This window comes from Panthera onca, chromosome F1 (genome assembly GCF_046562875.1).
Source record: "Panthera onca isolate mPanOnc1 chromosome F1, mPanOnc1 haplotype 2, whole genome shotgun sequence".
Classification (NCBI taxonomy): Eukaryota; Metazoa; Chordata; class Mammalia; order Carnivora; family Felidae; genus Panthera; species Panthera onca.
In genome coordinates, this window is record NC_138355.1 from 27,536,671 (window position 1) to 27,549,071 (window position 12,401).

The following is a 12,401-nucleotide window of genomic DNA, read 5'->3' on the forward strand; positions in this document are numbered from 1 at the left end:
CAGCATGGACGCCTTTAGTGTGCCTCGCGACCATGAAATACAGCCAGACCAACACTAAACCATCCTGCACACCTAGAAAACTGAGGATTAACACAACAACCTGCACAACCTGAACCACAGAATTCAGCAGGTACGTGGTGCAGGGCAGTGAACTGGGGGAGGGAAAAGCCGAGGAGGGCAGGGAGCCGCTTTTGTGTGTGGAGAGGACGGAGACGGGCGGGGGCGGGGAATACGGGAAAAGCACCCCGGCCAAAAGCAGCTGGAGAGAAAGTGGCAAAGGGGAAACAGCCACAGGGAGTGAACTAAAAAGGGAGAAAAGAGAAAGGAGAGGGTTTACATTCCATTAAGACAGTAAACAGGGGGAGCGCAGAGTCTGAAACTCCGCAGCTCCATACCTGGCGGTGCTCTGGTGAGAAGAACGAATCCCCAGCAGCAGAGTGGAGTCCGGGGTTCTTCCGGCCACAAGGGGAGAGGCGGTTCCCCTGCTGGCAGGACACCTGGCTGTGTGGGTCCCCCAAAGGCAAGGCCCCAGTGGACCTGGGAGAACAACCACATTCGCTGGTGCTGGAACAACATCGTTAAGGGTGAAGCCTGGTGCCAGATGTGTGTTGTGATTTGCCATAATCCCTGAAACGCTGCTGCTATACTATCTCACAAACTTTTTCTGGGGCGGGCTGGCACCCGGTCACAGTCTCTGGCCATTGACAGCAGCATGGTCCCACAAACATTCCTGGGTGCGGCTGGCACCCAGCCATTGCTTGGTGAGAACCTCCTGCGGAAGGGCAGAACGGGTCAAAGCTGCAGTCCCTCAGAAGTAAGGGGACGGGAAAAACAGCCACATCTGAGACAAGACTGGGGAGGGTGGTGCTGCCTGGCACTTGATCACGGACTGTGTAGGAGCTGGGGGTGGATGGAAGCCGAAGACAAAGACGGGTGAGCGATTGCTGATCAGGGAGAACAGAATTCTCATACTAGAGACTGGCTAGGGGGGCGACGCCATTTTCATCACTACTGCGCATACGGATACGCACCTACAAGCGCCATCTAGTGGAAAACGGAGTCATTACACTAAGCCCCACCCAACTGGGCCAACCTCACTCACCAAGAACACAAGTCTCACCACCTGCTTAGTTTATGGGCTCTAAAGCTCTTCATAGTTTGACTTCTAGGGGAAAATGAAGTAATTTCAATCATATTTCAGTCTGTTCAATGGTCCATCTATTCAATTTTCTTTCTTTCTTTCTCTTTTTCTTTTTTTCTCTTTTTTGTTTCCTTTTCTTGAATACAGAAAGAGAAAAATTCATTTTTATTTTCCATTTTTATTGAAAATATTTTTATTTTTCTACTATATTTTTTACTTTTGTGTAAATTTTTTCAAATTCTATTTTACTTCCAGCATTTCATTTTAGTCTACTTCAGTGTATTCATTTTTTCAAATTTTCAAACAATTTCCTTTTTTTTTCCTTTCTCCTTTTCTCTCTAATCTATCAAGCCCCTTTCAACACCCAGACCAAAACACACCTAGGATCTAGCATCATTTATTCAATTTTGTGTGTGTGTGTTTTTTTTTTCAAATTTTTTTTTTTACCTCATCAACTCCGTTTCTCCCTTCAAAATGACAAAACAAAGGAATTCACCCCAAAAGAAAGAGCAGGAAGAACCGACAGCCAGGGACTTAACCAACACAGATATAAGCAAGATGTCTGAACCAGAATTTAGAATCATGATAATAAGAATACTAGCTGGAGTCGAAAATAGATTAGAATCCCTTTCTGCGAAGATAAAAGAAGTAAAAGCTAGTCAATATGAAATAAAAATTGCTATAACTGAGCTGCAATCTTGAATGGAGGCTACGGTGGCATGGATGGATGATGCAGAACAGAGAATCAGTGATACAGATGACAAACTTATGGACAGTAATGAAACAGAAAAAAAGAAGGAAATTAAGGCAAAAGAACACGATTCAAGAATTACAGAAATCAGTGACTTATTAAAAAGGAACAACATCAGAATCATAGGGGTCCCAGATGAGGAAGGGAGAGAAATAGAGGTAGAAGGGTTATTTGAGCAAATCATAGCAGAAAACTTTCCTAACCTGGGGAAAGACACAGACATCAAAATTCAGGAAGCACAGAGGACTCCCATTAGAGTCAACAAAAATTGACCATCAACAAGGCATATCATACTCAAATTCACAAAATACTCAGGCAAGGAGAGAATCATAAAAGCAGCAAGGGAAAAAAAGTCCTTAACCTACAAGGGAAGACAGATCATGTTTGCAGCAGACCTATCTACAGAAACTTGGCAGGCCAGAAAGGAGTGGCAGGATATGTTCAATGTGCTGAATCAGAAATATATGCAGCCAAGAATTCTTTATCCAGCCAGGCTGTCATTCAAGATAAAAGGAGAGATAAAAAGTTTCCCAAACAAAAATTAAAGGAGTTTGTGACCACTAAACCAGCCCTGCAAGAAATTAAAAAAAAAAGAAAAAAAGTTTTTTTTAATGTTTATTTATTATTGAGAGACAGAGAGAGAGCATGAGCAGGGGAGGGGCAGAGAGAGAGGGAGACACAGAATCCAAAGCAGGTTCCAGGCTCCGAGCTGTCAGCACAGAGCCGGACGTGGGGCTCGAACTCACAAACCACGAGATCATGACCTGAGCCAAAGTTAGACGCTTAAGCAGCCCTGTAAGAAATTTTAAGGGGGCTCTCTGAGGGGAGAAAAGAAAAAAAACAAATAAATAAAGACCAAAAGCAACAAAGACGAGAAAGGACAAGAGAACACCACCAGAAACCCCAACTCTATAAACAACATAATGGCAATAAATTCATATCTTTCAGTACTCACTCTAAACGTCAATGGACTAACTGCTCCAATCAAAAGACATAGGGTAACAGAATGGATAAGAAAACAAGATCCATCTATATGCTGTTTACAAGAGACCCACTTTAGACCTAAAGACACCTTCAGATTGAAAATAAGGGGATGGAGAACCATCTATGATCTTAATGGTCAACAAAAGAAAGCCAGAGTAGCCATACTTATATAAGACAATCTAGACTTTAAATAAAGACTGTATCAAGAGATGAAGAAGGGCATTATATCATAATCAAGGGGTCTATCCACCAAGAAGACCTAACAATTGTAAACATTTATGAGCCAAATGTGAAGGCACCCAAATATATAAATCAATTAGTCACAAACATAAAGAAACTCATTGATAGTAATACCATAATAGTAGGGAACTTCAATGGACAGATCATCTAATCAAAAAATCCACAAGGAAACAATGGCTTTGAATGACATACTGGACCAGATGGACTTAACAGATATATTCAGAACATTTCATCCTGATACACATTCTTCTCCAGTGCACATGAAACGCTCTCCAGAATAGACCACATACTGGGACACAAATCAGCCCTCAACAAGTACAAAAAGATCAAGATCATACCGTGCATATTTTCAGACCACAATGCTATGAAACTCGAAATCAACCCCAAGAAAAAATGTGGAAAGGGGCGCCTGGGTGGCGCAGTCGGTTAAGCGTCCGACTTCAGCCAGGTCACGATCTCGCGGTCCGTGAGTTCGAGCCCCGCGTCAGGCTCTGGGCTGATGGCTCGGAGCCTGGAGCCTGTTTCCGATTCTGTGTCTCCCTCTCTCTCTGCCCCTCCCCCGTTCATGCTCTGTCTCTCTCTGTCCCAAAAATAAATAAAAAACGTTGGAAAAAAAAAAAAAAAATTAAAAAAAAAAAAAAAAAAGAAAAAAAAATGTGGAAAGGTAACAAATACTTGGAGATTAAGAACATCCTAGTTAAGAATGAATGGGCAAAAAAAAAAAAAAAAAAAAAAGAATGGGCTAACCAAGAAGTTAAAGAGGAAATTAAAAAGTTCATGGAAGCCAATGAAAATGATAACACCACAACCCAAAACCTCTGGGATGCAGGAAAGGTGGTCATAAGAGGAAAGATATAGCAATCCAGGCCTTCCTAAAGAAGGAAGAAAGAGCTCAGATGCACAACCTAAAAATCCTCAAGGAGAGAGCAGGCAAAAACCTCTTTGATCTTGGCCACAGCAACTTCTTATTCAACCCGTCTCCAGAGGCAAGGGAAACAAAAGCACAAATGAACTATTGGGACCTCATCAAAATAACATCTTCTGCACAGCAAAGGAAACAATCAGCCAAACTAAAAGGCAACCGATGGAATGGGAGAAGATATTTGCAAATACATATCAGATAAAGGGTTAGTATCCAAAATCTATAAAGAACTTATTAAACTCAACACCTAAAACACAAACAATCCAGTGAAGAAATGGGCAAAAGCCATGAATAGACACTTCTCCAGAGAAGACATCCAGATGGCCAACTGACACATAACAAAATGTTCAACATCACTCTTCATCAGGGAAATACAAACCAAAACCACAATGAGATACCACCTCACACCTGTCAGAAGGCTAACATGAACAACTCAGGCAATGACAGATGTTGGCCAGGATGTGGAGAGAGAGGATCTCTTTTGCATTGTTGGTGGGAATGCAAGCTGGTGCAGCCACTCTGGAAAACAGTATGGAGGTACCTCAAAAAATTAAAAATAGAACTACCCTACGACCCAGCAATTGCACTATTAGGTATTTATCCAAGGGATACAGGTGTGCTGTTTCGAAGGGACACATGCACTCCAATGTTTATAGCAGCACTATCCACAATAGTCAAAGTATGGAAAGAGCCCAAATGTCCATCGATGGATGAATGGATAAAGAAGATGTGGTATATATATATATATATATACAATAGAGTATTACTTGGCAATCAAAAAGAATGAAATCTTGGCATTTGCAACTACGTAGATGAAACTAGAGGGTATTATGCTAAGCAAAATTAGTCAGAAAAAGACAAATATCATATGACTTTACTCATGAGGACTTTAAGACACAGAACAAATGAATGTAAGGGAAGGGAAGCAAAAATAGTATAAAAACAGGGAGAGGACAAAACAAAAGAGACTTTTAAATATCAAAAAGAAACAGAGTTACTGGAGGGGTTGTGGGAGGGGGGATGGGCTAAATGGGTAAAGGGCATTAAGGAATCTATTCCTGAAATCATTGTTGCACTATATGCTAACTAATTTGGATGCAAATTTTAAAAAAAATTAAAAAAAAAAAACTGAGGGTGAGTTGGATGTGTTCATTAACTTGGTTGTGGTAATCATTTTACAATGTATACAAATATCAAATCATGCTGTACACCTTAAATATACAGTTTTATTTGTTAATTATATCTCAGTAAAGCTGAGGGGGGGAGACAGAGTATATTTTTTATGGACTTCCAATGTTCTTTTTTTTTAATGTTTTTATTTTTGAGAGAGAGAGACAGAGTGGGGGAGGGGCAGAAAGAGAGGGAGACACAGAATCTGAAGCTGGCTCCAGGCTCTGAGCTGTCAGCAAGATCTCGATGTGGGGCTTGAACTCACAGACTGTGAGATCATGACCTGAGCCGAAGTCGGTCGTCCAACCGACTGAGCCACCCAGGTGTCCCCAGACTTGCAATGTTCTATAGTGTCCTCTGTGCTTTTCTCTCTAGAGTGCATCTACTGAAATTTAAGAAATTTCCACACACACATATCGGTGTAGAGTAGCTCTCACTTCCCATACTCTCCTCTCCTTCCCTGAGTCCCCTTTATTTTTCAATGTATATTTATTTTTGAGAAAGAGAAAGACTGCATGGAGGAGGAAGAGGGGCAGAGAGAGAGGGAGAGAATCCCAAGCAGGCTCTGCACTATCAGACCAAAGCCCGACATAGGGCTCCATCCCACGAACAGTGAGATCATGACCTGGGCTGAGATCAAGAGTCAGATGCTTGACAGACTGAGCCACCTAGGTACCCCCTTTGAGTCCCCTTTAGATCCTCCTCTCTGACAGACAATTGCAAGTGAGGTGAGATCCTCCCTTCCTTTCATTTTCTCTTTTCCCAGGGCAGCTGGAGGCCCTGCTAACCCTAAAGAGACTATTGCTTGCATTTACTGAGACAGGGGCTAGTCTAGGGCAAATGCCACTAGACCTGGCCAAAGTGGGGGAAGCTCTATAGTCCCCCTAAGACAGTGTTTCCTCTTCCCCACAATTCCAAAGTCAGGGCCAGACACATCCATGTTTATCAGGTGCTAGTCATCCCAGGGACAGAGAACTATCTTCCTTTCACCAGATAATAAAGTGTCCTCCAGGCAGAAGAAATAAATCACGGAGCCAGCTCATTTTGGTTCCTCTGGATGACAGCTTATTCATCCTTCCCTCTCTCCTGCCATTTCTGAACAGCTATTTGAGAATCACACTGCCCCGGTGGAGATAGCTCTCTCTATCTCCCAAGCAAGACCCCTTGCTTATCTGCACCTTAAAGTAGGATTGACCCATGTGATAGTAAGTGTTACAGCAGAGGTGGACACAAACGTCAGGGGCCCTCTGTGTCCCAGTCACCATAAGTCACGACAGGAGCACTCAAAGGGTGTTCTGTCTTAAATGTTACCTTTAGAACCAAAACTTAGTCTCTCACTTCACCCCAGTGCCTTTTTCCATGATGAGTCATAACAACTCAGCCAGACTTTTAAATGCAAGAATAACTTTACTACAATATGGGAGCATCAAGCCAAGACTATCCACAGAATGCCAGATTTACCCAGTATAGAGACTGAATCCACTCTGCTCCTCAGTCCCACTGCCAGGCTGCACACACTCCACCGCTCAGAAGACTGTGGCTGAGAAAGAAGAAAGAGGCACCCTCTAATCTCGAGAAAGGCAAGAATTTTTATGACTAGGCTCTATAGCCTTTGTGTTCAGATTTAAAAATAGCGTGTCTATTCTCCTCGATGGCCTGAAAGCCTCAAATCCCCCTCATTCTTTTTTTAAAGTTTTTTTAATTAAAACAATTTTTTTAATGTTTATTTATTTTTGAGAGGGAGAGAGACAGAGTGTGAGTGGGGGAGGGGTAGAGAGAGAGGGAGCAGACTCCAGGCTCTGAGCTGTCAGCATGGAGCTCGATGCGGGGCTCAAACTCTCAGACTGTGAGGTCATGACCTGAGCCGAAGTCAGACACCCAACTGACTGAGCCACCAGGTGCCCCCTAAGTTTATTTATTTATTTTGAGAGAGAGAGAGTGTGTGAGTGAGTTGGGGAGGGGCAGAGAGAGAGAGAAAGAGAGAGAGAGAGAGCAAGAGAATTCCAAGCAGGCTCTGTGTTGTTTGCATAGAGCCTGACACAGGGCTTAAACCCATAAACCATGAGATCATGACCTGAGCCCAAATCAGATGTTTAACCGACTGAGCCACCCAGGTGCCCCAAATCTCCCTCATTCTTAAACTAAACTAATTTCTGTAGCCAGCAGCCTGGAGGTTCTGATCTGGACACTTACTGGTTACGACCTTGAGGAAGGCACTTAAACTTCCTGAACCTTGTTTTCTTTCCTCATATGAAAAATTCAGAAAAGGGCCTGCAAATGCTTAGCTCACAGAATCATTCCAGGATCCAATAGAATAACATATGTGTGTACGCTAAATGGTTCCACACATGTAAGTAATTTTTGGGTCAAGTTCTTAATAATAAAAAATGTATTAATCACAACTGTGCTCATTCCCTTGTAGAACCCTGGGGTCCCCTGTGCATCTTTCTCTTTTCCCAGTCATTACTCATCATTCTGCTTGATGCATCCTTCCCACATTCTCCCTTCCCCTGCTCATGAAACACGCATGCACAAAACCTATAATTCTTTCACCCATTATTCTAACTCCTGTCAATCAGTTTCTTTTTCATTGCGTATTTACATTTCCCAAATAACTTCATTTACATATAATTTTCTCTTGCCCGCACAAAAAGAGGGTACAGCTAGATACAGCATTTAAGGGGGTGTGTCAGATTTCAACTCAGGAAACAGAAACAATTGTAGGTATTTTAAGCAGAAAGGGATTAAAAACAAGGAATTAAGGGCTTATGAAATTCACTGGAAGAGCTAAACAAAAGGAAGTTAGGGGCCCCCACTGGGGTCTAGATTGTAAGGGCACATCACAACAGCTGTAGTCCAGAGGTCAGCTGCCAAACCACCTCTCCACGCCCACGACTTCAGTGACTAAGGTCTGGGGACTACTGGAATACGGGTTCCGGCTTCGGATGTCAACAATGTTGCTTAGTAGCAAGAGCAGTAGCAAGATGGCCTTAGCCTCACTTCTGCCTTCCAAACCTCAGACAAGGGCATTGCCCTGGTAGATTTAATTAGTATCCAGAAATCTAGTTGCAAAGGAGCCTGAGAAATGTCATTTCTGACTTTCTAGGGCCAAAAAGTTCAGGAGTGTACATACAGGGCTTTGGGCATGGATGCCTACTTCCATCTGATGATAATCTGCTCAAAGGAGTGACTTTACACTTTATGGAGTACACAACACTGTGATGACCTAAAAGAGAGCCTGTGGAAAGAGGGAAAGCAAAAGTGCACAGATCGTGTAGTTGCAGGCATTACCATCACCTGTTGGGATTTATTTGGGCCAGTCTATTTCTTAAAAACATGTAACTCAGAATAGGAATAAAAAAATCTCAGCCTACCCCCTACAAGAAATTGGAGTTCTAAATATTAACAAGACGTTCCTGGCTTCAATCAGATTGTTGAACTTGATATCTATAATATATATTTTCTTCTTATAGCAATGTTGGGGGCATAATTTTGCCAAGTTTGTCTACTGTGCTCTATAACAATCCTGCCCAGCCAAGTAGTGTGGATAGAGTTGGCCTCCTTCCTGTTTTCCTTCCCTTTCCAAGCCCAGTATGGGTAAATGACCCACGTTTGGCCAATTAGAATACTTCTCTTTTTAATCACAGTAATTGATCAGGGATGGGCACAAGACGAATGCAGGATAATGAGAGTCTTCCTTAAGAGTTTACTGGCATTCCTGGGAAGGATGTGCCCTCTTTCAAGGTGATTATGATCTGTAAGACAATGTCTTGATGGGGTGCCTGGGTGGCTCAATTGGTTAAATGTCCAACTCTTGGTTTGGGCTCAGGTCATGATCTCACAGTTTCGTGAGTTTGAGCCCCACAAATTCTCTCTCTCCCGCACTCTCTACCCCTTACTCAGTCTGTCTCTGTCTCTCTAAACATAATTAAATAAACTTAAAAAAAAACACAATGTAATTTGAGGCTGCCAGCAGCTACCTTGCTTTGATGGGGAGAGCGCCCATCTGAAAATAAAGCAATCACAAAAGAAAGTAGATTGAGAGATGGTAAGAGACAGAAATGGGGTCTTGATGATATTATTTGAACTACTGAATACAGCTTTGCCTAAAGCTAGATCTACCCTTTAGGTTTTTGTTATATCTATGATATATTGTGATGTTTTGGTATCTTTAAACAACAACAAAAACAACAACAACTCTTCTCTTTCTGGGGAGAGGCTGTCTGTCCCAGAGGTAGTCAATTCTTAGAGATAGGAAAGGGCCCAACAAAGAGTATATGCAAACTACTTTGCAAACTTTGATATGCAAACTACTCCAGAACCAGACCTTCTCTACCTGGCTCATGAACTCCAGGAGGCAAGATTCTCTGTCTTTATCATCCTAGGGCCAGGCACCAGGCAACTAGGTACCACCCTTGCAGCCCAAAGCCCTCCCAAATTATTCAAATTAGCCTATCCTGAACTGCTTACTCTGCTCTGCTTTGCCTTTTCTATGGAAGTAAATGTCCATGGCCTAAGCTTTCACCTCATTCCTCTCTTCCACCTCCTGACTATCCTGGTGTTTTTCCCTGTGGCCCTTGCATGACAAGTCTCTGTCTCTTGTCTCTAGAACCTGTGAGAATATTAAACTTTGTTTTCCTGGGCCTCTCCTGTGTCTCCTCTTATTTATTTATTAACACTTTTTTTTTTTAACATTTGTTTATTTTTGAGAGAGAGACAGAGACAGAGTGCAAGCAGGGAAAGGGGCAGAGAGAGAGGGAGACACATAATCTGAAGCAGGCTCCAGGCTCTGACCTGTCAGCACAGAGCCCGATGCAGGGCTCGAACTTGCGGACCACAAGATCATGACCTGAGTCAAAGTCGGATGCTCAACAGACTAAGCCACCCAGGCAGCCCCTGTGTCTCCTCTAATACCCTACTTGGCTGACCATCTCATAAACAACTGTAAAGTAATTTCCTACTCACATAGATCAATAAAATCTCTTTGTCTTAAGCTAGTTTAAATAGGGTTTCTGTTATGGATTTCTGAAATAGTCCTGAGAAAAGCAAGCAATTTATAAAATCTAAAAACGTACCAGACCAACCTTGAGCCTCCTCAACCTCACCAACAAAAGGAATACAGGTGGTGAAGATTCAAACTAACAGGTCCAAGTGGTACAAATTTTTCTTATGTCTCTATTCTTCTGAAATCAGTTTAATTAGTGCTGGCAAGTTGTGAGAATAGCTCAGCTGTGCCACTGTTGTTTTCTAGATCTCATAGGTTTGGGGGATCATGGGATTGAAATTCTAGGTTAGATTTGACTTAACCAAATTTTGAGGTAGTGACATCATGGGAAAGCATATTTTGTAGTTTAAGTTGCCTATCTTTTATTTAGCACTCCCTTGAGCCAAATGTTTTCCATTTGGGCGGCATAAAGGAGAGGCAGAGATATTCTCAGATGTCATTTCAGGGAATACTAGACTTTGTAATTATACTTCTAAGTCTGCTACAACTGATTTTTTCTATCTCCCACTTCTGCTCTTGGGAAAACTTTAAAAGTTGTGAGATCCTCAGTCTCAGGATGAAAATAGTGATTTATACTCTCCTCTCCCCGCCATCTGAAAGAAGCCATGGTGAATAAATTAGCAAATATCTGAGCTAGCTGAGGAAATTTATCTTTAATGGTATACAATGCTTATTGGTTATAAAAACCTGTGTACTTTTTCCCTTTTGCCTGTGGCACCAGCAGAATGGCCATGTTTGTAATTGACAACCAGACTTTAAATTTGGGAAAATTTGGGGCACCTGGGTGGCTCAGTAGGTTAAGCATCTGACTTCGGCTCTGATCTCGCGCTCCGTGAGTTCGAGCCCCACATCAGGCTCTGTACTGACAGCTTGGAGCCTGGAACCTGCTTCAGATTCTGTGTCTCCTCTCTCTGCCCCTCCCCTGTTTGCACTCTGTCTCTGTCTCTCTCTCAAAAATGAATAAACGTTAAAAAAATTTTTTTTTAATTTTGGAAACATTTTTCATTTGTGAAATATGATTTGAATGATTAGAGAAATTATAAGTCTGAGTGAGGTTTTGGGGATTTAGAGCTAGAGGAAGGAGAATTTTGATCTAGGGGCATTTTTCACCTCACAGATGTAAAAATGCTTGTGGAGAAGATGGGGAGGGTAATGACAGCCATTTTAGCTATATCCCTGAAGACATTTATCTTGAAGAAAAGTGGAGAAAACAAAGGAGAGAGAATTATACAAACGCAGAGGAATGTAGAGCATCCCAAAGAGTCATGGTTCTCTCAGAACAATACTTTTACAGGGAAAATATAAGATATTCACTCTCTGACTTTATGTCAAGAACTAAAGAATTCACATCTAGGAGTGCCTGGATGGCTCAGTAGGTTGAGCGTCTGACTCTTGATTTTGGCTCAGGTCATGATCTCACAGTTTCATGGGTTCAAGCCCCACATCGGGCTTTATGCTGGCAGCATGGAGCCTGCTTGGGATTCTCCCTCTCTCCCTGACCTTCCCTTGCTCACACTCTCTCTTTCTCAAAAATAAATAATAAATTAAAAACTTAAAAAAAAAAAAAGCAGAAGTCACATCTATGTGTGTGCCTTTTTGCTCTTCCTATAAAGGATGACCCCTAATACTACCTTGGAACCATTCATAAACATGGAATGTGATGTAAACGGATGATTAGTCTGGACTAGGTGAATAGGGAGAGAAGGGAGCATGCGTACCCACTTTGCTAAACTTTACATGTGTACATTTCAAATCAGACCCAATACACACTTATGCCTACCCATCAGAACAGATATTTTCAGCAAGGAGAGTTCTGGATTGGAATGTCTATCTTGACCTATTTGGAAACTGAACTGGCTAGAGCAGATTGCAAGATTTAGGTTGTAGGAGAGTGACTCTGGTTCCTTTTCAGCCTAAAACAATTACCCAGCTGTTGGAAAGTTGAAATATTGGACCAAATTATATTACCTAAGTTAAAATAGGCACTCCTGAGAATAGATCACTATATATATTAAGGTACATGTATTATGCAAGAGTTGACATTCCCATTTCTATATCTTATAAACCAGCCTTGGAATCTTCCCTGAAAATAAATTCATTGTTAGTATGTTTCTGGCGATTTGTTTTTATTGGTTAATATATACACTATTGGCACATTTCCAAAGCTATTACCCTCTGTGATCAGTAC